The sequence below is a fragment of the Haliotis rufescens genome, unplaced genomic scaffold (assembly GCF_023055435.1).
Source record: "Haliotis rufescens isolate VD_foot unplaced genomic scaffold, xgHalRufe1.0.p SCAF_12, whole genome shotgun sequence".
Lineage (NCBI taxonomy): Eukaryota > Metazoa > Mollusca > Gastropoda > Lepetellida > Haliotidae > Haliotis > Haliotis rufescens.
Genome location: NW_025963802.1, coordinates 1,220,874 through 1,245,876, shown reverse-complemented (window position 1 = coordinate 1,245,876; position 25,003 = coordinate 1,220,874). Strand labels below are relative to the sequence as shown.

Genomic DNA, 25,003 nt, shown 5'->3' with positions numbered 1-25,003 from the left:
GCATGTCTAGCTGCCGGTAAAGGCGGACATTGCACATGTGGATCCTTAACAAGAGTTCACACTAATCAACCAATTTCTTGAACTCGGGTTATTGTGTGTTATTCTGGATTGGGACGAAAGGTACAGGTAATAAGCACTGGAGGGCATGTGTGAAGAGATACAGTAAACTACGTTTATAACGAAGTCAAAGGGACTACTAATTTAGTTCGTTATAACCGTAGTTCGTTGTAGGCATATATACTGCATATATCCAGCAAACCAAAAACAAGTTAGTTGTATCTGTCAGTTCGTTATTTGGTGTGTTCGTCATAAACGAATTTCACTGGAACTCTTGTATTGCCATGTGTGCTTTACTAAATAAAAGGACATTATTGTCGTAGTTCGGACATTTTGCATTAACTGAATTTCGATATCTTGGCAGGGATATTCAGGGAACCATTCGGAACGATTCTCTCCGTAACCTCAAAAAACGCTTGTTCCGGAATGACATGAGTGGTCAATGGTAGAGAATGAAACTTTTATGATGATGCTGGTGGTCGTAAGGGCGACCAAATAGATCGGGTGGTCAGTTTCGGTGACTTGGTTCATTGCGTGTCACCGTGCCCCGACGGCGTGGATCGTTGTTCATAATATCGATCACTGGATTGTCTTGTCCACATTCGATTTTTGACAGACTCCCGTCATATAGGTAATTTGTTGCTGAGTGCGACGTTAAACAAACGCATAATAAAAATAATAACGGTAAATGAACAAGCTGCCAAACAAACAAATATACAGTTGCTGAAGGCACCCTGAAAGACAATAGCAAAATCGAAAGGTCGACTATCAGCAAGACAGCATCGGCCGAGTGTTATATTTGTACAATGAATGATATCTACGGAAACCTTAAAGGGCTATTTGTTTTTTTTTGTTTCTTGAAATTTCAAGATACTAAATTGAAATTTCAAGATACATACGTTACAATCTAAATATTTCAACTTATTAGGTTAGTAAGTAGCCTATCATTGCTATGAGTCGACCTTGAACCACCATGACTAACGTCTGATGTCATCATCGTCGGTTGAAAATGATACTTGAGTGAACTGATCGCTTCAATCTCATTTCCCTTGACCTGGAAATATTTAAGAAATAAAAAACGAGTGGGAGTCGTTTATTTCTTATATGAGATATCAACATTATATCCAGCCTCTTTAAGGATGTCGATAAAATGTACAAGCTTTATACATTTACCCGTTTTTTAAAATAATTATGACTCCCTGAATACAGTCCGACCCCGACAATGTCGGACAAATCCATTTTATGAACAGGGGGCTTAGGTTTGGTATTTCCCCGATGTTCTCAAATGTACTTTTTCTTCCAATACCGGTTGTCATATCTCTCCCGCTTTTGGACACGATCGTTCGGCCATTGCGTTTATCTGCTTTGTCCAGCTACATCTATGGGGAAAATATCACTGGACACATTCTCAAAAGTAACGTCGTCCAATTTAAGACGTCATCAAGTTGCTCCAGAAATGACGTCATGCTAGAACAATGTTGTATCGTGAAATAAACCACGCTTTGTTCTTCGTTGTTCTTTGCTATCTTTTATATATAATGATAAATGTTAACGAGGATCCATTTCATCTAAGGCTCAAAGCAGTTTGGCTGGAACTCGTATGTTGCGATATAAATATATATACATGCCAAATGGTCTTCACAAGCCATACCTCTGTACTTGGCCATGTTATAGTCTGAACCATGTACACTATAAATGCAATGGGACTAGTTGGCAGTCACGTGACCATGACATATATTTCAAAACAATTCTATTTTAGAAACATCTCCGAAACTTAGAAATTTGTCATTTCCAAAAGACCTGTAAGGTTTCTCATAGTTCATTGTAGATGAGTAGTTAGTGAAACTAGAGGGGTGATTTTGACAAGGATCCTCCTTTAAAATTGTTATCATTCTGAAGCTCTTCGCTGATAATAGATACTTTGTCATGATGCCTTAGCATGAAAGGTAGATGGGAACGACTTCGCAATCTTTTTAAAAAACAAAAATCGTCCAGCTAAAGATTTGATTTGCTCCTAATTTGTGGTAATTAGCGCCGACGTTCATACCGTTGGGCCCCCACTCTATGAAGGTTCATACTCCAATGAACTCAAACAAAGTGAAAGTCGGTTCTTAAATAATACCACCATTTCACATGGAATCCGTAAAATATCTTATGCAGAACCATCAGTGCTCAAATGATGAAACTTGACGTCATTGTAAACCAGAAACGAGTTTGAAAATACTGTTAGTTTTAAATCACGTCAGATTTTGACATTTTTTTCTGCATTCAAGTTTCAATGCATGCAAGTCGGCGTTTTCTACGTCAAAGTGCTGTAGCATGGTGAAACGTGCAAGTAGACAAAAAAGTGAACAAGTATTTGCGAGACCCTCCCAAACACATTCCACCGTATTGTTGGCATTGCAGAGAAATGGGCAAAAATAGTCTTTTCCTACACGGTTGCCATGGCAACTGAATATGACTTCGGATGGGAAACGTTTAAGCATAATTTCGAGAAACCATCTGTGAGATGGTCTATGACGTTCATCTTTATAGTCTTTCATCACAAAGCAAGATGGCGAAACCCGTCGAAGAGTGCACGGGTCCCGGCGGCCATTGCGTAAAGGCGGCATGTGAGAGAGGATCCCTTGAAGGACGTACATTTGTACTTGAAGTGTACATGACCCTAAACTTGTCCCCCGACCTTGACCCCTTTTGCGCAGATTATATTATTGTGTATGTTTGCAGTTTATATGCGTTTCTTGCGCATGTTTCTGTTAACAAAGTACTTCTGACTTGACTATAAATGATAACTTTGTCACTACAAGTGCACAAAGAGAAACGATGCAGTTTTTCGAGACGTAATTTCGCTATGTGTACATACGTCTTTTAAGGATGTACGTTTCAGCAACTTAAAAGAAATTGAATTTTACTTCATTTCACAATTCATTCGGTTGAGGGACAAACTGAATAATGTCGGACCTTGGCAACTTCAAGAAACGCGTCTTCTATCAGATTGTTCTTTACATTTTTAAAAACAATTTCAGCCAGCGGGATCGGTTGGTTAGGTTAGGTTACTCTGTGTTTCAGAGTGCGGACGATGGCGTGGACCTTTGCTCATGTCTTCAGTCACCGGTTTGCTTGGTCCAGGCCCAATCATGTACAGGCGACCGCGATAGAGCTGGAACACTGGTGACGTAACACAACATTCACTCACTATCATCCGGGCCACGGGTAGTCCAGTGGTACTAGATGCCGTGGGTGCCTCATCCCTCCACCGTGACGAGTTCGTTTGTCAAGGGTTCGAATACTAAACTAGCCTCGATTAGGATCATGGTCTACCAGCAACATAGCAACGTTCACGACCTCCGTCACCTAGAACGTAATTCCAACTTAAGCTGACATGCTATGATATAACTGAAATACTGTTACAAGTTGCTTAAGCCCCATTCACTGACAGTCTTTATCATAAATACCACAGACCTATATTATCTAGTTCCGTGGAAATACACCATCAATCAACTATTATGCTTATGCGTTACTGTTATATTCATGCATGTCCTTGGCCAACACAGGGACGGTTACATATAAATGTATAAGTGTCTAAAACCGTAATGTCTGACATTAATTGGAAGGACATACAGTAAACTACGGTTATGACGAACTCAAAGGGACCGCTAATTTTGGTTCGTTATAACCGTAGTTCGTTATAAGCAGATATACAGCATATATGCAACAAATGGCCGGGACTAAAAATTAAGTTCGTTATATCGGTCAGTTCGTTATAAGCGTGTTCGCTATAACCGTAGTTTACTGTAATAGGAAAATGATAAAGTGTTCTGTCAACACGTGGAAGCAGACATCGCGCTTCTGTGTGCTTTTTCATTCCAAGTCAAGTACAAACTCATTGATCACGAGAATCTTCGATTGGGGAGATAAGCATAATTAGGTTCTCCGTAACAACAACCTTATCCTACCAGAAAGAGCACGGTGTTAAGAATGAATGAATATGGTTTTACGCCGCTTTCACATCTCTTCCAGCGCAATACCACGGCCGGTGACTCCAGAAGTGGGCTTCACACGGGGGCTAAGGTGTGACACAAGGCTAACCCACTGCTTCAGACTTGAAAAAGCTGGACGAAGCTGTGACATTCTGAAAATATAAACACATATTTCTACACATCTGCTCAAATCACATATTAAAAAAACAACAAATTAATAAAACACCGAAGTACAAAAAACATAAAACCGCTACAATTATAAATGTATAATAGGAACAAAACAATGGCATATTACTTTGAACTCGGCACCACGATACCCTATGCGGAGTTACGTCCCTTAGTTGCGTCAGAAGCCGCCCGTCGTGGTTTCAAATCCAAACATCACTCCAGTTATGACCCTTGGTTTATCAGCACCATACCTGTCCATCTTGGCCTCACCACAGCGGTTACCATCACTATAAGTTTTCCACATTAAAGTGACATTAAATCTCACACCCGCGTGGCCATCGAATTCTGTGTTTGTTTAGTCTAACCTGGGACCTGCTGACACCAGAACCCAGGTGCACAGTGCACAATGCACAGGTGCACAGTCTCTAGGTGCACCCCGCACGTTACGATGCCATACAGGACACACCAGATTTCCCTGCACTCGGTGATCTGGTAACCCGATACTGCCAGTTTCGACGGTGCTCCCAGCAGAATTGTACAGTCGACTCTGGTTTAAGCAGATATTTCTCATGAACAGCTAGTCTGTCTTACAGACCCTGATACAAATATATATCAAATACAGCCCATGCAAGTCTATAATGTTTGGCAAGTCTAGATCACTGCAGTATCAGAAATGAAAATGAAGAGAGTCACTGGGCTCCTTTTTATTATATTTTTATTAAGATAACTGAACAACTGTTTTTTTATATAAGATGTGTTCATTTCAGAGACTAGATGTTAGTCTAATGAACATCGAAAGGGTTTTGTCGCTTATATTTGTTTGTCTCCAAGGCAACTGACAATACTTTCCGCACATCGTTTAGATCCGTGCTGATACATACAGTGATGCTAATGGTATACGTTTGTTGCTAGCTCTGTAAATCATGTAATAAATAAATACATGAATTTAATGCCAGGTTCTCTTGCTCGCATGAATAAAGTGACGCATTTCCATCTGGAGATTTTAGGGGTTATTGTCACGTCAGGTCTACAGCACGTACATACCTGAAACAATATCACTAAGCTTCCGATAAATACTGTAACTGAGGACTAGATACAGTTATCTTCAACTTTCTTCTATTGTTTCATTAAATTTCGATTACATGCACCCATGCATGTGTAAAGACGCGACTAACGGTATTGTTTTTTTGTTTGTTTGTTTGTTTGTTTGTTTGTTTGTTGTTTAACGCCGCACTCAGCAATATTGCAGCTATATGACGGCGGTCTGTAAAATAATCGAGTCTGTACCAGACAATCCAGTGATTGACATCATGATCATCGATCTACGCAATTGGGATCGATGACATGCATCAACCAAGTCAGCGAGACCGATCCCGTTAGTCGCCTTTTACGACAAGCATAGTTGCCTTTTACGGCAAGCATGGGTTGCTGAAGACCTATTCTACCCCGGAATCTTCACGGGTACTTAAGGGTATTGAGTGGTCTGGCTCGGTAATAGTGGTCTGGCTCGGTAATATGGTTGATGTTTGTCATCGTATGCCAATTGCGTAGATCGATGCTAATGATGTTAATCACTGGAGTGTCTGGTCCAGGCTTGATTATGTACAGACCGCCGTCATATAACCGGAATATTGCTGTATGTGTAGTTAAACAACAAACCAACATGTCAAGCGTGCTTCGTAAAGCAATATATAGAGGTTATCACGCGAGTGTGTTTGGGATGGTAAATATCCTGTATTAGGAATAAACATTGTATTTAGCGAGCCTTGGCGTGATAACCTCTTTATCCTATAATGTCATTCTTCAAGTCTGTGCTTGAAAATCGCTTTCCATCTCTCACAAACATTGCCGAAACATTGCGAGTTTTCATGGAATGTGCGCATTAATATATATTAGGTCACATGGTAAGTGATGTGTCAGTCGGACAGTGACAGTAGCCAATATAGTTCCAACTGAAATCTGTTTCTTATACAGTGGCGAAACAACACATACGCAAAATTGCTTCTACTTGCCTTTCGCGGCAATGCATCGGCCTGTCCGTTTGAGTAACTGCCCTTTTTCAAAGGGAATTGCTATTATAGTATACTATATCATGGATTCAAATCTACAGTCTTGTTAACTGATAAGCGTCTGAATTTTCAAAGGTATTACATTCGCATTAATTTCATGACGTATTTAATCCTGGTCGCCGGGCCAAGCATGAATTAGGTGGCTGATTTAAGGACAAGTAAAGTCAACATAGCAACTTTGCACATTTTAATACTTTGGGGCATACTTAATCACAAATACTTTACCAAAATTAAATTTGAAAAACAGAAACAGCGTAAAACAGGCGATAATAAACGACAGGCGAAATCATCCTCAAAACGAAAAATTCCGCCGCTGAGGGGATTCCCCAAAATGGGGCTCCAACACGTTCCCGGTGTTTGACGCTTTGTGCAATTTAAACGATCGTGACCATCGGACCGACGTCTAGTCTTCCTGCTTCTGCCTCGATTTTGTTAATGCATTACGTCTTTTTTCTGTCTGATCATCCATTTTATCAATGTGTCCAGTTATTAACTTGTGCCACCTTGTAATAACACTGAAAATGGCTTCAGATGTTTACTGACAAGCACTCAATGGTGGAATAGGACTGAGAACAGCTGGTGGTTTATTACCCAAACAGGAGGTTAGTAATAAAACGCCAGTTACGGATTGTTAATCGTTATTGTAATTATATCTAGGGAATGTGATATCGCAACAAAACCGCAACCATTTCTTTCACGTTTTCCTTTAATGTCATGATTTTCAAAATGGACCAAAATAGTGTGAGCAGTCTCCTACCAGTTGGGTTCACAGCTTTAAAATTATTAAGAATGCTGTCGAAGCATATGCCAACAAATGGGCCAAAAGAAAGGACGAACCTGTTGGATGTTTTTTCCGTGTCGGTTACGTCAGTGCGTGATGTTGTCATTGGAAGAGTCCACAAACAAAAAAGGAAACAGAATTGGAGCAAACCCATTCTGTCCCAACAGCTGACACCCAAAGTCTGACTGCCCTATATTAAACGTTTCTGGTTGTTCCCAATGACAAGGCCTCAAATAACATAACTATTATATGTAAGCATCACTACATTAGTTGTTTGATCAAAGAACTTGGTATAAGTGCCATGTCAAATAATGCCATACAAGGCCAGCATGAAATCTGGCCAAACCATGCATCAGTACTAACGACTTTTAATTTTTGAATCTGAAACCTGAAGACCTGTCCATTCCTCTTTTCCAAATCCAAATCTCCATAAAAATCTGTACAGAGAAAATATATTGAGAGATCCAGCGATCCCTGTCTCAAAGACTTCCCGTAATCCTTAAAACTACCAAGGAAGGACTTTCTTTATATTCTCAGAAAGTATTTGAGACGAGTCGAATTAACACCACGTGGATTCTCAAAATCTCCAAGAATATGCTTGAAATCTTGCAAACTTAGAAAAGAACCAAGTTCAATTCCGTCAAAACATTTGATATTTCACCTTTGCACGTCACCATGCCACATAACAAACTTCAATCCTTGATCCATGGGGCCTGTGTTACAAAACGTGGTGAAGGTAGGTTTACTTAGATATCAATCTTCAGAGGTTGCGGACAATTCGTCCAAAATGAAAGAAAATGCCATCTGAAGTTTACCGAGAAAGCAGTATTTGAAATGTTGGACTTCCTCATTGATAAGGTCTATGTACAATTTTGGGGTAGGACATTTAGGTAAGACGTAGGCATCCCCATGGGCAGCAATTGCGCGACCTTTCTTGTTGATCTGTTTATTTGTGCATATGAATCGGAATTTCCGCTCGGATTGGCAAAGTCAAACATGGTAATTTAACCAAGAAATTTAACACAAACTTCAGGTATATTGATGATCTAATATCGTTCTGTAACCATCAAACAGGCAATTCCCTTCCACTGATTTCAAGACTTCAAAAAGCGTCACACGACTCTTACTCAAAGGTGTTTAATCAAGGTTACAACAAGGGCTCGAGCTTTCAAAACGTTTTATGGTAGACGTGTGGTTGACATTTCCCACTTTAACGCATCAGTGACACAATGTATGTCCGATGCAATTCCCTATTTTGACATGAACCACATGTTCCCGTGTATGTTTAAGGTGAACAATTGACTTGCTTTTGCATGTATTTGTGAGAGGTGCCATCGTTGGGGCAGGATACGCTCGTGTTCAATAACCATCAAGCTGTCAATTCCCTTCAACCGATTTACCCACCTGAACTAGATATTAAGGAGGCCAGTGAGACCGTCTCATCTGTTTCAAATTTAGATAAAGATTCATAGTGACAAAACACTCTCAAAGAGTAAGGAAGAACTCATCTTAGAAAATATAACATAAAGTTTTCTTTAGAAGGAAGCACCTTTCTAGGGTGAAAAAGAATGACGTTTCCAAATTCCAAATGTAAGGAAACTGACTCTATTAACAGCAATAAGGGTAGAAAGATCAACTGCAATAACTTTCAGATATTTGTAAATTAATTATACAATTTCCAATGTTGTTTGGTCAGTTGATATGACGTCATCATCACGGGTGGCCCTGTCGTCTCCTTTGGGGACGCCAGAAACCTATGATTGTGTGTTCGAATCCCGGTACGTCCCGATTATGCTTTTAGGTTTGTCAGCATCATACCCGAGTGATAAACGTCTATGACCTGCATCACTTCGGGCTTTCCTCCCATATTGAGATGACACTCCGTGATATAACTGTAAGACTGTTAAAAGCGGCGTTAAACCGCAACTCACTCACTCACTGACACCATGATAGACTCGGAACAGATCGTCCGTAATACCTCCAAGCTTGAAGGTTATTCTCTCATTAATATTTGTTATGTGAGAATTATTTTTGTCGAGATGTATCTACATTTCGACAATAAGAAAGTATCATACTTTGTTTCTAGAGAAGGGGTTATCGACCTTTCTGGAGTATGGAAGTTTACGTCTTTTCTTGAGAAGGAGTTATCGACCTTTCTGAAGTATAGAAGTTTACGTCATTTCTTGAGAAGGAGTTATCGACCTTTCTGAAGTATAGAAGTTTACGTCGTTTCTTGAGAAGGAGTTATCGACCTTTCTGAAGTATAGAAGTTTACGTCGTTTCTTGAGAAGGAGTTATCGACCTTTCTGGAGTATGGAAGTTTACGTCGTTTCTTGAGAAGGGGTTATCGACCTTTCGGGAGTATGGGAGTTTACGTCGTTTCTTGAGAAGGAGTTATCGACCTTTCTGGAGTATGCAAGTATAAACATTTCCAAAACAACATATTATGACCCTTTCTCGAATATAGTAGTTCCAATACTTGTCCAGAAGAAAGGCGCATGAAACGTGCTACTGGAAAGAAGTATTATCTTCATAGAGCAAAGAGTCATGTGCCTTTCAAGGATACTGAAGTTTTAAGTTATAACATTTCTAGTATATTAGGAATGTGACCCTTTCTAAAGACCCTACTTCTATGAAAGTATAAGCTGAACATTGGCAAGGGACGATGAACTTCCCTGGACAAAACATATGGGTCTTTCTCGAGTCAAGAGGTGTGTTTGTTTACAGACGAGGTTATTTGAGAGAAGCTTAGCGCACTAGTCGTCAGTGGAAAGAAGAGAACAAGAAAATATTAACTTTTGGGGGGAAAAGATAACAGACTGATATAGGTCGAGATTGTGAAGAGGATGTACAGCCTGTTGAAATAACAGTATGTTGGGAGTAGGTAAAGGGCTTTTTGCTCGATGTTCGCCAGGTGATGAATGCCTATTTGAACACCTATTTTCTAATTTACCGTTCAACAACCGTCAAGGATTTTAAGGTCGTTCTTTTGTGCGATACTATAGGATGACATTTCAGTGGTTTTACCAAATTCTCTACCATGACCTTACAGTAGTTTAAATCACGACAATAGCCTACTCTTACTTTACAGTGGTGTAAAATGCGATAATACCCTGCTATGACTTTACGGTGGTATGAATTATGACAATACCCTACTATGACTATAAAGTGGTGGAAGTTAAGACAATAACATACCATGACTTTACAGTGGTGTAAATTGCTGCAATAACATACCATGAGTTGACGATAATACCCTACTATGACTTTACAGTGATGTAAATTATGACAATGCCCTTCAATAAGACTTTACAGTGGTGTAAATTACGACAATACCCTACTATGACTTTACAGTGATGTAAATTATGACAATGCCCTTCAATAAGACTTTACAGTGGTGTAAATTACGACAATACCCTACTATGACTTTACAGTGATGTAAATTATGACAATGCCCTTCAATAAGACTTTACAGTGGTGTAAATTACGACAATACACTACTATGACTATACAGTGGTGGAAATTACGACAATGCCCTTCAATAGGACTTTACAGTGATGTAAATTACGACAATACACTACTATGACTTTACAGTGGTATAAACTATGACAATGCCCTTCAATAAGACTTTACAGTGGTGTAAATTACGACAATACACTACTATGACTTTACAGTGGTGGACATTACTACAATACCCTATCATGATTTTACAGTAATGTAATTTACGACAATACCCTTCTATGACTTTTACAGTGATGTAAATTACGACATTACCCTAGTATGACTTTACAGTGATGTAAATTACGACATTAACCAAATATGACCTCTTAGTGGTGGAAATTACTACAATACCCTACCATGATTTTACAGTGAAGTAAATTACGACAATACCCTACTATGACTTTCACAGTGATGTAAATTACGCAATTAACCTAGTATGACTTTACAGTGATATTAATTACGACATTAACCTAGTATGACTTTATGGTAGTGGAAATTACTATAATACCCTACCATGATTTTACAGTGATGTAAATTACGACAATACCCTACTATGACTTTTAAGTCTTGTAAATTACCACAATACCCTGCTATGACTCTTAAGTGTTGTACATTATCACAATACCCTACTATGACTTTTAAGTTTTGTAATTTATGGCAATACCCTACTATGACTTTTAAGTGTTGTAAATTACCACAATACCCTACTATGACTTTTAAGTGTTGTACATTACCACATACCCTGCTATGACTTTTAAGTGTTGTAAATTATGGCAAAACCCTACTATGATTTTTAAGGGTTGTTAATTACCACAATACCCTACTATGACTTTTAAGTATTGTTAATTACCACAATACCCTACAATGACTTTACAGTGGTATTTAGACAGACCCGGGTTCGCTTCTTCACATAGCTAGAATGTCTGAAGCCCATTTCTGGTGTCCCCCGCCGTGATATTGCTGGAATATTGCTAAAGGCGGCGTCAAACCATACTCACTCACTCAGCAGTGCTGATAATAGATACACAAGCGTGGTGTCAGTAGTACTCATCACAAGATGCACAGGCGTGTTGTCAGCAGAGAGGGGGTTGCTAGAGTCTAAATGGTACAGAGGTGTAGTTCCTTCAGTTGTCAGTGACGAAGTGCTTTTAGCCCATTTGAACAGCGTTCGTGTTATTAAGGTGTATATTACCATTTACCACGTATGGGAGTGGGTGAGCGAAGGCATTTACAGAAATATTATAGCTCTATACTTATGACTAATGTATCGGGGTCGAGATAATCCAATGGCTGTTACCACAAATAACGGACTCACTGGTGATTGGGATAACTACAGTGTGTGACCTTGTATGTCAGCATACATCGGCGGTATGGGTGTTTGCTCATGATATCGACCACTGGTTTGTCTAGTTTAGGCTCGGTTACTTAATGATCAGCTAGATACCCCTTAACCTCTTCAATAAGCGCTTACATTGATTTTACACTTTTCAGTTTTCTAAAACACATGAAACAGTGAGGGAATGAGTGGGTATTGCTTTACGCCGCCTATATTCCTGCAACATTACGGCAGGGGGCACCAGAAATGGGCATCACACTATGTACCCATGTGGGGAATCGAACCCGGCGTGCCAAGCGAACTCTTTAACCACTAGGCTACCCCACAACCCCACATATATGTAAGAAACTGTGGGGTGAGACGACGTTTGAAACAAACTTGAAACAAGCTTGATCCAAACGCCTCTCTGAACAGATAAACGCTGCGCTGAAGAACTTCCGAAATAGATCAGTCTTGGAGCATATTCAAGAATTGAGAGCTATGACTGCAGCGTAATGCAGGACTCACTCACTGACTAACATATGTGCCAAACGGAAACAACAGGGCCTCTTAGACAAAGTAAATATTTTTCGCAAGCATATATTTTCCGTACATTCGAAATACGCAACCAATGCTTTTTCCTTGTGTCAGTTAATTATGAGGGTCACATGCAGTTCATGTCTTTTTAAATAAAATGTAATAAGAAACTGCTACTTTATATATTTATACACCACTATCTTTTGCTATGCAGAAACAGTATGTCAGGAAAACGCCAAGTCAGCAATACCGACCAGCGTGTGCCAACGAGATTATACCACAAATTCATTATAGATATATTAACTCTCTTTATCTAATGCAGAGGTTTTTTTCAGGTACTTCTACAAACCGATATATATCAAACCGATAGCAGAGGCAAGTTGAGTTTAGGCTTTCTTCGTTTCAGATGTACTAAAACGCTTTAAAATGCCACCAAGGGGTTGAAATATGAATGGGATAGCTCTTGACCGTAGGTCACATTGCTTTATTTTCACAACGTTAATCTCCCATACGCTAATGACAGATACGTGTATCGGTGTACACTAACATTTAGTCTTTGAAATATAAATAAGACTTTGTTTGTTAAATTTTGTCTAATGTTATTATATTGAAGGGGTCAATGGAAACCTTTACAGCCGACTGTCAGTTCAGTAAACATGACACTCTGATTGACACTCAATCTACACATCATAACAGTAGAATGAGTGAGTGATTTGGATTTAACGCCGCTTTGAACAGTATTCCAGTTATTTCGCGGCGTGCCAGTTCTGAGACGTTTACCACTTTGGTGAAACCCAAGAGAACGGGTTTGGTTTGACAAACCTAAAAGCATAATCCAGGTTTCGAACCCTGTTTCTGGCGTCCCCAAGGAACGCAACTCTGCACAGCGAATTGCAGTGCGTCAGACGACTGGGCCACTCGTGACCCTTACACCAGTAAACGAGGTATATACTGTCCAAAAACATATACACTGGTTACACCCTTTTCGGCAACTGGGAGTATGTTCATGTTACCTGGTTGATCATGAGGAACAGCGTTCGAGGGACACTGGTGAAGTCTCCAGGAACACCATTGTGAAAGTTTATTCTGGTGCCTACCACTCCGAGTGTGCAGACACCATTGTGAGAGTTTATTCTGGTGCCTACCACTCCCAGTGTGCAGACACCATTGTGAGAGTTTATTCTGGTGCCTACCACTCCCAGTGTGCAGACACCATTGTGATTGTTTATTCTGGTGCCTACCACTCCCAGTGTGCAGACACCATTGTGAGAGTTTATTCTGGTGCCTACCACTACCAGTGTGCAGACACCATTGTGATTGTTTATTCTGGTGCTTACCACTCCCAGTGCGCAGACACCATTGTGATTGTTGTGGCAGTTTCTACAGTGCAAATATACTTACAAGTACATGTTGGGTAGATAATGACATTTTGTCTTCTTTTTCTCTCGAAATGTTTAAAGGGTTGGTCTCCTGTCCGCCTTTAAGTCATCTTAATGAGTGCAAAAATAGGAAGAAATGTGAATTCTTCATTTGAAGTCTCCGTTCAATTACACTTTTTTCCAATATTACAAATATACCACGTTTAGCGGTCTAAAGTGTTTCCTGTCTTGCCTTGACAGTAAAATAGGGCTGGGTATGCTGTAACAGCTTATGTACATATTTCTCACGCTTCTTGATTTAAATATCCTTATGGATGCAGTACTGTCTTCTGAAAACGAATGACCTTGAAAGAGTAGTTCACATATGTCATTACACGCAATGCAATAATTGTGTTGATATCATGATATTAAATGGAACTGATCGGAGAAAAAGAATAGATCACTCGAAATAATACAACCGCCATGCTGTTTATACACCTGGTAAACACAAAGCGTTTCTGTTTAATGTCTACGCAGGTATAATACCTGCATATACTTTTACTGTTACTGTCTTCTTAGCATCTTCTTAGCGGTAAGTTAATGTTAACCGTAAATATAATCCAAACACATTAGCCATATCCATTTAATCGGCAGTTCTAGTTGTTTATTAACGATTGTAAACTTCTGACACGTTATACATTCTGTATTTGAATGAAGATAAAGGTGACCTTGACCGTGACATTAAACGTGACCTTGAGTTTTCAAACGCATGCAGATCAGCCTGTTGTTAGTTTACCAACTTGTAGCCCCGGGGTGTGACTGTAATTATACAGTCTGCGGGGTGTATTTTTAGGACAAGGTTTAACGATTTGGTTTAGTACAGATGATGCAGATACATGGTGTAGCGTTAACGATGTTTAGTACGATGGAAATCTTCAGAACTTCCCATTTGATGTTTTTAAAGCATCAATTAGCTTTGTATAATAATTGAGTTGACCGCTGTGTATGGGCGCTTTGTAAGCGTAGGAGTGAGGGAGATTTTAGCATTTTTCCAGCAATATCATGGCGTGTGTGGTGTGTGTGTGTGTGTGTGGGGGGGGGGGGGGGGGGGGGGGGGGGGGGGATTCAGCTGACACAGGTAAACGATATCACATCATTAAAGTTTAACTGACACATTTTGTGATGGTGTAGGTGCAGCATGGGATGGATGTTGATCTAAGGCTCCACTATTCGGTGTGCAGACGTGCGTCCATTAGATACAAGGTTGTGGGTTCGAATCCATGATTTGCCCTGAATTCTTGCCAAAATCACAACCATGTCTGCTGATTTCGCCCAAGTTGTCCAAGTCTTGGATCTTGGATACTTTGAACTTTCACATCATCCACTGGAAGGGGTATAGGAGTCCTGCACCATGACCGTGGAATATATTAATTTTATAAAAAATCAAAATCTAGAAATGCATACAAAAGCAAGTCTAGCCAGCTAAAGCTAGCTCTATTCCACAAATCAGCATAGGGAATTGTTTTTTATTTTTAGAGTCAAGAAGGATATTGTGTAATATAAGTTTTCAGAGACTAAATTTTAGTCTAGGGGTAGAGATGTGGTGCAGATAAACCGAGGATCATAATCAGTCGAAGATTCGATCCCCCGATAAGCAGATCCTACAAGGGACGCAACTCTTCACAGCAAATCCTGGAGCCTCAGATCGTGTCTAAATCCCCCCACCCATCCCTCTCCCCTGCTAAAAGATGTTTCTCATGAGTTTCTCGTTACTTGTACGTAACAGACGTAATTCAAAATTAACAAATGATGGCACTGGATTGTCTGGTCCAGACTCGATTCTTCAAAAGCCGCAGTCGTATGACGGGTGTACTACTGTGCGACGCTATGCAACAAACATACACTTACTCTTTTATAGGGGGCGGTCGGGTAGCCTAGCGGTTAAAGCGTTCGCTAGTCACGCCGAAGACCCGGGTTCGATTCCCGACATGGGTACAATGTGTGGAGCCCATTTTTGGTGTCCCCCGCCGTGATATTGCTAGAATATTTCTAAAAGCGGCGTAAAACCATACTCACTCACTCACTACTCCTTTATAGTGATTTGCGTGTGCTACCGATAAAACAGGACATGCTTACCCTTATCGCGAACACCTGGTTGCATCACTCACTTTCGGTTATCCATTCATATACTTTTCACCGCTGAAGGGCAAAATAACCGTGAAAATAATATGAATGGATCACTGAAAATCCGTGATGACACCAGGTGTTTCGCAAGAGGTGAGCATGCGCTGTCCTACCGGTAGCAACCGCCATTTAAACAATTTGTATAAAAAAGGTATGTATTTATTGCCTTCATGAGGCCCGACACTGCACGCACAGCACATGATATATTTGTCTTTTACTTTTCTTTTTGGTATCGAGCAAGCAGCAAACCTTAGCACAGCATTATCATAGGGTTGGCTGGGGTGTGGGGTGGGATGGTATGGTGGTTGTAGTGTGTAGGGGAGGAAGGGAGGACTTTAACCGTACTTTTAACTACAAGGCAACCGACCCGGGAAGATCAGGATAAAGCAACACCTGCTTACCGTAAAAGGCGACTATGCTTGTAAGAGGCGACTAACGGGATCGAGTGATCAGGCTTGCTGACGTGGGTGATGCCTGTCATCGTATCCCAATTGCGTGGTTGATGCTCATGATGTCAGTCACTGGATTGTCTGGTCTAGACTCGTTTTTTTACAGACCGCCGTCATATAGCTGGAATATTGCTGAGTGTGGCGAAAAACAACAAACAAACAAAACTAGGCTACCCCACCGCTATCCCTGCATTGATGCACCCCAGCTGGGCACCAATCGCACCCTGAGGTAAGTGGCTTCGTCTGGTTGTTATGTTGCATAAGCCTCTTATCTATATACAATAATGTTGATTTATGTATGGTCGCGATGCAAGTGAACACATTATACCCACTTAGTGAATCTAACCCAGGTCCACGACGCGACGAGCAACGCCTTAACTACACGGCTACTCCACCGGTATTGGCGGGAAGGAACATTTGTAAATCCACTCCACACAAGCCAGTCAGCGGTTGACCAGAGACGGGAAAATTTGTTTGAGTGTGAATTCGCGCCATCCAACGGTCGACCAGAGGCAGAAACATTTGTTTGAGTGTGAACCCGCACCACCCAATGGTCGACCAGAGACAGGAACATTTGTTTGTCTGTGAGCCCGCACCACCCAATGGTCGACCAGAGACAGGAACATTTGTTTGTGTGTGAACCCACACCACCCAATGGTCGACCAGAGACGGGAACATTTGTTTGAGTGTGAACCCGCACGACCAAATGGTCGACCAGAGACAGGAACATTTGTTTGTGTGTGAGCCCGCACCACCAAATGGTCGACCAGAGACAGGAACATTTGTTTGTTTGTGAACCCGCACCACCCAATGGTCGACCAGAGACGGGAACATTTGTTTGTTTGTGAACCCGCACGACCCAATGGTCGACCAGAGACAGGAACATTTGTTTGTGTGTGAGCCCGCACCACCAAATGGTCGACCAGAGACAGGAACATTTGTTTGTGTGTGAACCTGCACCACCCAATGGTCGACCAGAGACGGAAACATTTGTTTGTTTGTGAACCCGCACGACCCAATGGTCGACCAGAGACAGGAACATTTGTTTGTGTGTGAGCCCGCACCACCAAATGGTCGACCAGAGACAGGAACATTTGTTTGTGTGTGAACCCGCACCACCCAATGGTCGACCAGAGACGGGAACATTTGTTTGTTTGTGAACCCGCACGACCCAATGGTCGACCAGAGACAGGAACTTTTGTTTGGGTGTTAGTCCGCACCACCCAAGCCTGTCAATGGTCGACCAGAGACAGGAACTTTGTTTGTGTGTGAGCCCGCATCACCCAAGCCTGACAATGGTCGCCCAGAGAAGGGAACATGTGTTTGAGTGTGAACCTGCACCACCCAAGACTGTCAATGGTCGACCAGAGAAAGTAAGGATTGTTTGGTTATATCATTGTATATACAGACCAGAGGCACAAACTTCTGATCAGGATTCACGAAGTAATATCTGTGAAAAATTTGAAAGACGTTTTATTTTATGCTGTGAAATCGATGCCATCTGGAAATTCAATCATTGTTTGATTTTAATCATTTATCTTTTACGTTATCTATACCGTGTTTTTGTGTCCGATATTTAATACAAATATATAAGTAAATAATTTCTTCAAAATCTCTATCTACTGATATTTAATGGACCATGGGTGAAACAATCGCTCTTAACGTTTGAACTGACGGTTAGGATTGCAAAATAAAGTATGACAGGTTAGGTTCAAGGAATGACAGGTGGAGATTTTCTTATTCTAGATCGGTATGATGTAACCAACACACTTCCTTTGTCTGTTGTCCACACGAGTCACACACATGTATAAATTAGGCGAGTGACACGACACGATTTGTCCTTCTTATACACTGCGCAGCAGAATTTCAAATAAATAAATTCCAGCTAAGAACCCGCATATGCATCATGAACCCTCCAAAAGAATGGTCAAGTTTTGTTGCCAGGACATGTTTCAGCTGAGACCAACATAAGGGCCCTAAGTGGATAAGTCTGTATCTGCCACAAATCTGTGCACAAAGCATAATCAGATACCTTTATCTCCCAAATATACCCCGATGAACGTTGCCAATAACTTTAAAAACGTGTAAAAATCATACATGTGATAAGGTTCTATGACCTGTATTTCCATTTCCGTCATGTTTTCATGCATTTATGTTATGTATATATATCCTGTTCTCATCTCTGTACAATATAAATACTCTATTTTTGTACCAGGTCCCAAATGGGCGTTTTTGTACAATAGAATTCTATTCTATGCATCTGTACACCGACTAAAATCTTATTTTCATCATTTGTATTTTAGTTTTATGTCATTTACATAAACAACAGGCATTAAATCACCCAACTTTCAGGCTGAGGTGGGATCACTAAACACTTCATATTATTATATTCACAAGAACGGCGTTTGAAGTTTTGACCTACTTTGATAGGGTGAATCTGACAGTACCACCGGGGCACCATACGCTTACGGTGTGGAGTAAGACAACACTCGACAGCAGCACTTTGGTTTGAAGTATCCGGTAATGAGCAGAGATAATTGGTTCTTAAACCACGAGTTCTTTCGTCCAAACTTGTAAACATACGTCTCATCCCTGTGCATTTACGTGAAAGAGCGAGACGTGTTGGCGTGACGCCTACAAACATATTTGTTCCTCAACCTAGCCAACCAACAAAACCCTGATGCGCTTACGGATTGTAGTCTGTTTACTTGTGCAGGGAACATGTCAGTTAATTGAGAAGAACCTCGCGAAGGAGAGATTATTGTCAACACATGTTGAAAAGCCTATATTTATTGCAAGGAATTACAACTGCTTTGACCGAACGGGTTTTAGCTTCCGCAACATATCACTTTGCTTTCTGCATGGTTATTACGTACAAGAGAGGATAGACGATTAAACTTTACTTTCATTTCAACATCTAAGTCCGTGATTCAGTTTAACAAAGTATTTATAATACTCCCGTGTATGTCAAAAGGCTTCAATGTTATCAGTCCGTGACTTATCTCAGCGATTGTGGGATTCGTAAAGATATATTAAATAACCAAAACATGCATCGCTCTTTATGCTTTGGGGATCTTTGGGGATCTATCACAATATTTCTTAGATTTAGTGTAGATGTGTCAGATATATTTGTTTTCTACAATACACGTTTGTTTATTAAAGGGGCATTCAACGTTTTTAGTTAACTATGGGTACCATTGAGAATTTAGCGCTGTTTTAATGGTTTACTTATTAATAACGTGTACATTATGCAAACATTTAGATACAAACCTTTCGCTAAATGGAACATATAAACAGCTGCAGGGCGCACGTATGTAATAGTTTTGGATCATATGTAAAGTCCGTATGTGCCAAAACTGACTTTCTTTGTTGTTCCTAGATACAAGAACAGCCATTTCCCCGTGATGTATGTAGGGGTGCAGACAGCTGCTGCCCATAAACGAGGCTGATAATGACCTCCAGATGATGATGGGTAACCCTAGTGACCGCTGAACTGACCATCGACTCAATTATCAGATGTGCTCCCTGCCCACTGCCTCTGGGGGTCAGGGAAATGAAGGATATACAGAATGGAGTCGTGAGGCAATAAACCATGCAACTTTAGAATGACTGAAATATGATAAACAGATGGGGGCTTTTGTTGTAAATGTTTTTCATTAATATTAACGTATTTTACTGTGTATATATTCTTGATAGAGTTAAAGTGTGCATGTGGAGACCATTAATGAAACGAGGATCCCTGAAAGTGCCAAATTAATAAACAGTTACCTCGTGTTTTAGTTTCACGTGCCGTAAATCCTTGCATAGACGCCGGCCTTTAATACACGACGGCTCTGACAGACTCGCAAAATGAATAAACGCCTGCACTGAATAGGCGCCGGGTCAAAACATAGATAAATTAAGTGATTTTGAAACGAAAGCTTTTACCATGTGTGTATCTCACCTTTTAACGTAAATGTTTCTTCCTTTTGTAAATTACTGAGACTGCGTCCAGAAGATAATTATATAACACTATGACATCAGGAATTAAGAGAATCATCATATCTTTTATGCACACAGTTTAAGCCCATCTTTGGAATAGAAAAGTATATTAGTAACGTATTAAATTTAATCTATAATTATAGAGTCGCATTGACTAGATTAAGATTATCACCACATGGCAGTAATAGGATTCTCCGAGGGGAGAGAAAATGTTTAAAATGTAATATCAACGATGTGAAGATAAATTTTACTTTGTACTAATTTGTTTTTCTACAGAAAATTGAGATGTTTGTTTCGTAAGAAAATTATTTTGTAAACCCATCAGTATTCAAATTTGTTCAGTTATTTACATCTGATAATATTGATTGTGAAAGAAATTTAGCCAAACATGTCTGTAGTCTTTAAAATTAAGAAACAGCAATTAAGTTATATTTTTATTGTTTATCGTAGACGAAGTTCTAAACTTTATTCTGTACAAATAACAAAGTATTGTAATTATAATTATGTCCATTACGCCAATGATCATATGTATTTTGTGTACATGGCCAGAGGCCAAATATGGCTTGACTCAAAATAAAGTCTGCCTCCCTGTCTGTCTATCTGTCTGTCTGTGATCATACCCAATGCAAGCCACACACGTTTTATTCAAATTAGACGTCGAATCTTCATTGAAGGTTAAAGTTATTACCTTAATTAAAAAATAGACGACTGCCTTGACAAAAAAGGCTGGGTGTAAAATGTCTCCGAAATAACTTACCCCCGGGCGTCTATTCAAGCATTAACGGTATGCTGCCTTATATGGCTTGATTGTTGAGGTCAATATGTGTGTGTGTATGTGTATGTATGTACATAACTTATATTCTTTTCTTAAATGTCTTCTGTAAATACTCTCAAAATGCTACATGTACGTTTATGGCAGTTTATGTCTACAAAATTGCCTCTGTTCCGTAATGAAATGTTTCTTACAATAAATATATCTTTTCTTATCTTGGACAAGGTGAATGTGTCTTTCTTCACGCAAAGAATATATGTCAATTTGTAATACTATACAGGATCAAATTAGTATGATATAGGGCTATATATCAGAATATAAGGTACCTTTGTTACAAATGTATATACAGACGTCTCAGTAACAAACCGTCTCTTCAAAGATTATCTGTTTCTTACGCAGGTGACCTGTTATCGCCTCACCGCTCACAGCTAGACACTTTCAAAGCATTTCAAATTCCAACTTTAACTAATGTATACTTGGATAGTTGCAAAAAAAGTGGAAACTGTAACACGACTTTTCTTCCCCATCCAGTGGTTGCTGCAACCTCATCATTATATAACATGTTATCTCAGACAGCTGTGCATGCTATCGCCTTAGATGAATGGAGGAGACCAGTGCTCGGCACATCTGCAAAGTTTAGCGTTTCACGGAGCGGGCAGGGGGATATTATTAACAGGGGAAGGGATGTTCCCTCGCCGTCCCTGTCTTGACTGTATTTGGCTATGCCAGGCACTACGGGGCTAAATATCAGCATTACAAGCCGGGCTGCGCACGCCATGACTAACCCATAATCTATATAAGCCCAGCCTCGTTCTGGCGTTTGGGAAGTGACGTTTTAATGGAGGAAGTTGTTCCGCCATCTTGGTGTTTTGGTGAACGAGATGGACATTATGGTTAATTTTAATATATTAGTACGGTTATTAATACTACATGCTCATGGTGATTATCAGTTTGCGCGGTTTTATTTTATTATAAGTTTTTTAAAGTAAATCTGGATTTGTTATCAAGGAGAAACACGAACGTAAGACACACTGGTAGAAAATAGCAAATTCACGCATAAACATGTTAAATATGAGAGATTCTCGACAAGGAGTCTAAGAATAAAAATATGAGCTGGTGCAATACGGCAAAACTTATCTATCGTCGTATAGCACCGTTTATCAGTCAAAGATTAAATGCATTTCACACAAGAACATATTAAAGGTGAAACTCATTTAGTATAACCGTTTATACGGCTATATGTAAGAAGGAATCGTTCCTTAAACAACATGCAAAATGTGTAAGAACATGCATTCTTATAGTGAAATCACTTTGCAAGTACACAATATTAGCGGTACAGTTATACAGTTTTGAGACGCCAAACCATGCAGTAAAACCTCACCCTCAGTAATCATGCTCAAATGTATGTAAAACATGGATCGCGAAACAGACAGGCACACCCAGGGGTTGAGGTTGCATACATTAACACTGACATAAACCCAGAACTATAAAACTGTATCGTCTAGGGTAGAATATTGGCTAGCATACATGGAAAGCATCTTCTGAAAACCATAATTTGACTCTCAGTTCTGGGGAAACTGGGTGTTGTACAGCCAAACCGAAATTTTCTTAAAATACCGGGTTGTGCTTTTCTTTGGGCTATTGCTGGCTACACTAAGTTCTCGTACATGCAACTAACACCACAGCCTACCACAACCAGGGGCAACCAGGTATGTTTGTATGTACGTTGAAGCAGCCATATTCCAGAAGCAGGAACCCTTCACTCATCGAGAATAGCTTGCATTTACAAAACACAACATAAAATACCTAGTTTGCAGCAGGAGGTGGTATGTAGACTATGTCATCACAGTTGTTGATCTAACACATCTGCAAGAAACATAATCAGACTTAGTCTCAGCATTTCTACTGTGGAGGACATGGCAATACCTTGCGTGCAGGGAAGCGCTTAATTCATGAGTTGCTGTTGAACTCTGATTAATGCTATTGCACCGGCATCTTGGACCCGTAGTGAGAGAGGCTGCAGTCTGGATGGTAGTCAACACTGTTTGATAGTGATCCAATAGACAAAATGCTGGTTAAAAAAGTAGATTCCGAATTTAGCAACGTAAAGATAATTTTATGATTCATGGCGTCGGTACCCTGGAAGCAAATGTTTGTATGTGTCTCGAAAATAGAAACTGTGGAAAACAGCAACAGATATTTGAACAGAAAACAAAGATTCAGAATACATAAACTGTTAACGCCTGCATATTTAATAGAATGTCCTTCTGTAACAACGGCACATGATGAATGCACAGCAATGCATCAGATCTAAACCATTTATATTTCTTTAAGAAAAGGAGTCTGCACTTCATTAACACTGTTTACATTACAACATGAATATTATGTTAATACTTACATCGTTTATCATGGATAAGCAAACGTTTGTGATAACACATCAGAAATCTTACTTTTAATACCAACTTATAGCTGGATTGATCACGTCAAATCAGGATACAACGGGTCGGTTATTGGGTTAGTTGATCGATACCAAAGCAATTTGGACGGCTCTGAAGAGATAATATATATTGACATCATAACACAGCATCGTGTAGCATGGTGACGTCACACTCGTGCATGACGCGTGACCTTATCAAGCGTAACATTACAAATGGCGTTTTGACGTTACATTACAGTGGCAGCAGCTAGAAGCATGTGTTCAAGGCTGATGAAAGCTATACCCAATTCCGGAAAGCATGTTGTTCTTCATACAAGTTCATATAAATATAGGTTATCTACATACGATATATAGTTTGTTTTATATAAATATCAATTTATCTATTGGATCGGATGACAATCAGAACTATCACGACAGGCGCGTCATCTTGTAAAGTAGTGCATTATTTGTTTAGATAGCAAATTAGTATATATACCCAGTTGACATAAGTGTTGCAAAACTATACAGTACACGTCGTCATAACGTCATGACGTCATAACGTCTTTCTCTCTGCCATGAGGCGTTACAGGCATACTGCAAGAGAATGATGGTCTCTAACAGACACTTACGTATTATATTACCCGAATATGTAATTAAGATAGTTGTTTTGCTGAAGAGAGACAGATGTTCAGTCACGTTGCAGGTCGTGAAGTAACGGTAAGGTACCATACTGTGAGGCAACACACCTCTGCGTGTGTCAAACATCAACACACCACATAACACAGAAGTGTCAAAATAAGTAATTGGTCATGCAATGATGGACAATACCTGTACGTCCTTGTTACCACTAAAGTACCAAGGTGGCAGGTAGATGGCATCATGCCAAGAAATCGACACCTAAAGCGTTGACTCCTGGAATGCTGGAACAGGCGTTATATCATCAAGTTCAACAGACGTCTGCAATAACTATCAGACTAAATGTACTTAGTTTGTAAGCGTCTAGTTGATATAAAAATACACACCCTGAGAAACACTTATCAAAATCTCGTTACGTTCCAACAGAAGGTATGGCAAAACAATCAGGAAGTAAGGAAAAAAATTACATGTACCGATTCGTGCTTTAAATTGAAAAAAAAATGATATTGATATTAATCATAAAAAACAAAAATAGTGTAAAAGTGGAAATACACTAACCCGTGTGAAATCTTCAATTCATCTCATCATAGTTATTTCCAAAGGAAGAATTAGAGATTCCGGACACAGTCTTATCTTAATGAGTTGACAGAGATTATGACATTTAACAACATCCGTACGACCGTGGCATAAATAGTTTCGCGACGCGTTTTGTGAATGTAATGGGAGATTTTTCACGACTTTTCGATTGGTAGTGCCTTTCTTGCCTCGCCCCCCTCTCGAGCGAGCCTCACCCTGCGTGGCT

At 39.9% G+C, this 25,003-nt stretch overlaps 1 long non-coding RNA gene across 1 annotated transcript; it reads right to left on the bottom strand.

Moving 5' to 3' along the window:
* Nucleotides 1-1,185: 1,185 nt before the first annotated feature.
* LOC124111745 lies at nt 1,186-24,997 on the bottom strand. Its single transcript, XR_006857532.2, has 5 exons — nt 24,760-24,997; nt 24,394-24,485; nt 23,600-23,698; nt 22,956-23,015; nt 1,186-4,189 (listed from the first exon to the last, which is right to left on the bottom strand). It is a non-coding gene; the product is annotated as an uncharacterized LOC124111745 (long non-coding RNA).
* Between the last annotated feature and the right edge of the window lie 6 nt (nt 24,998-25,003).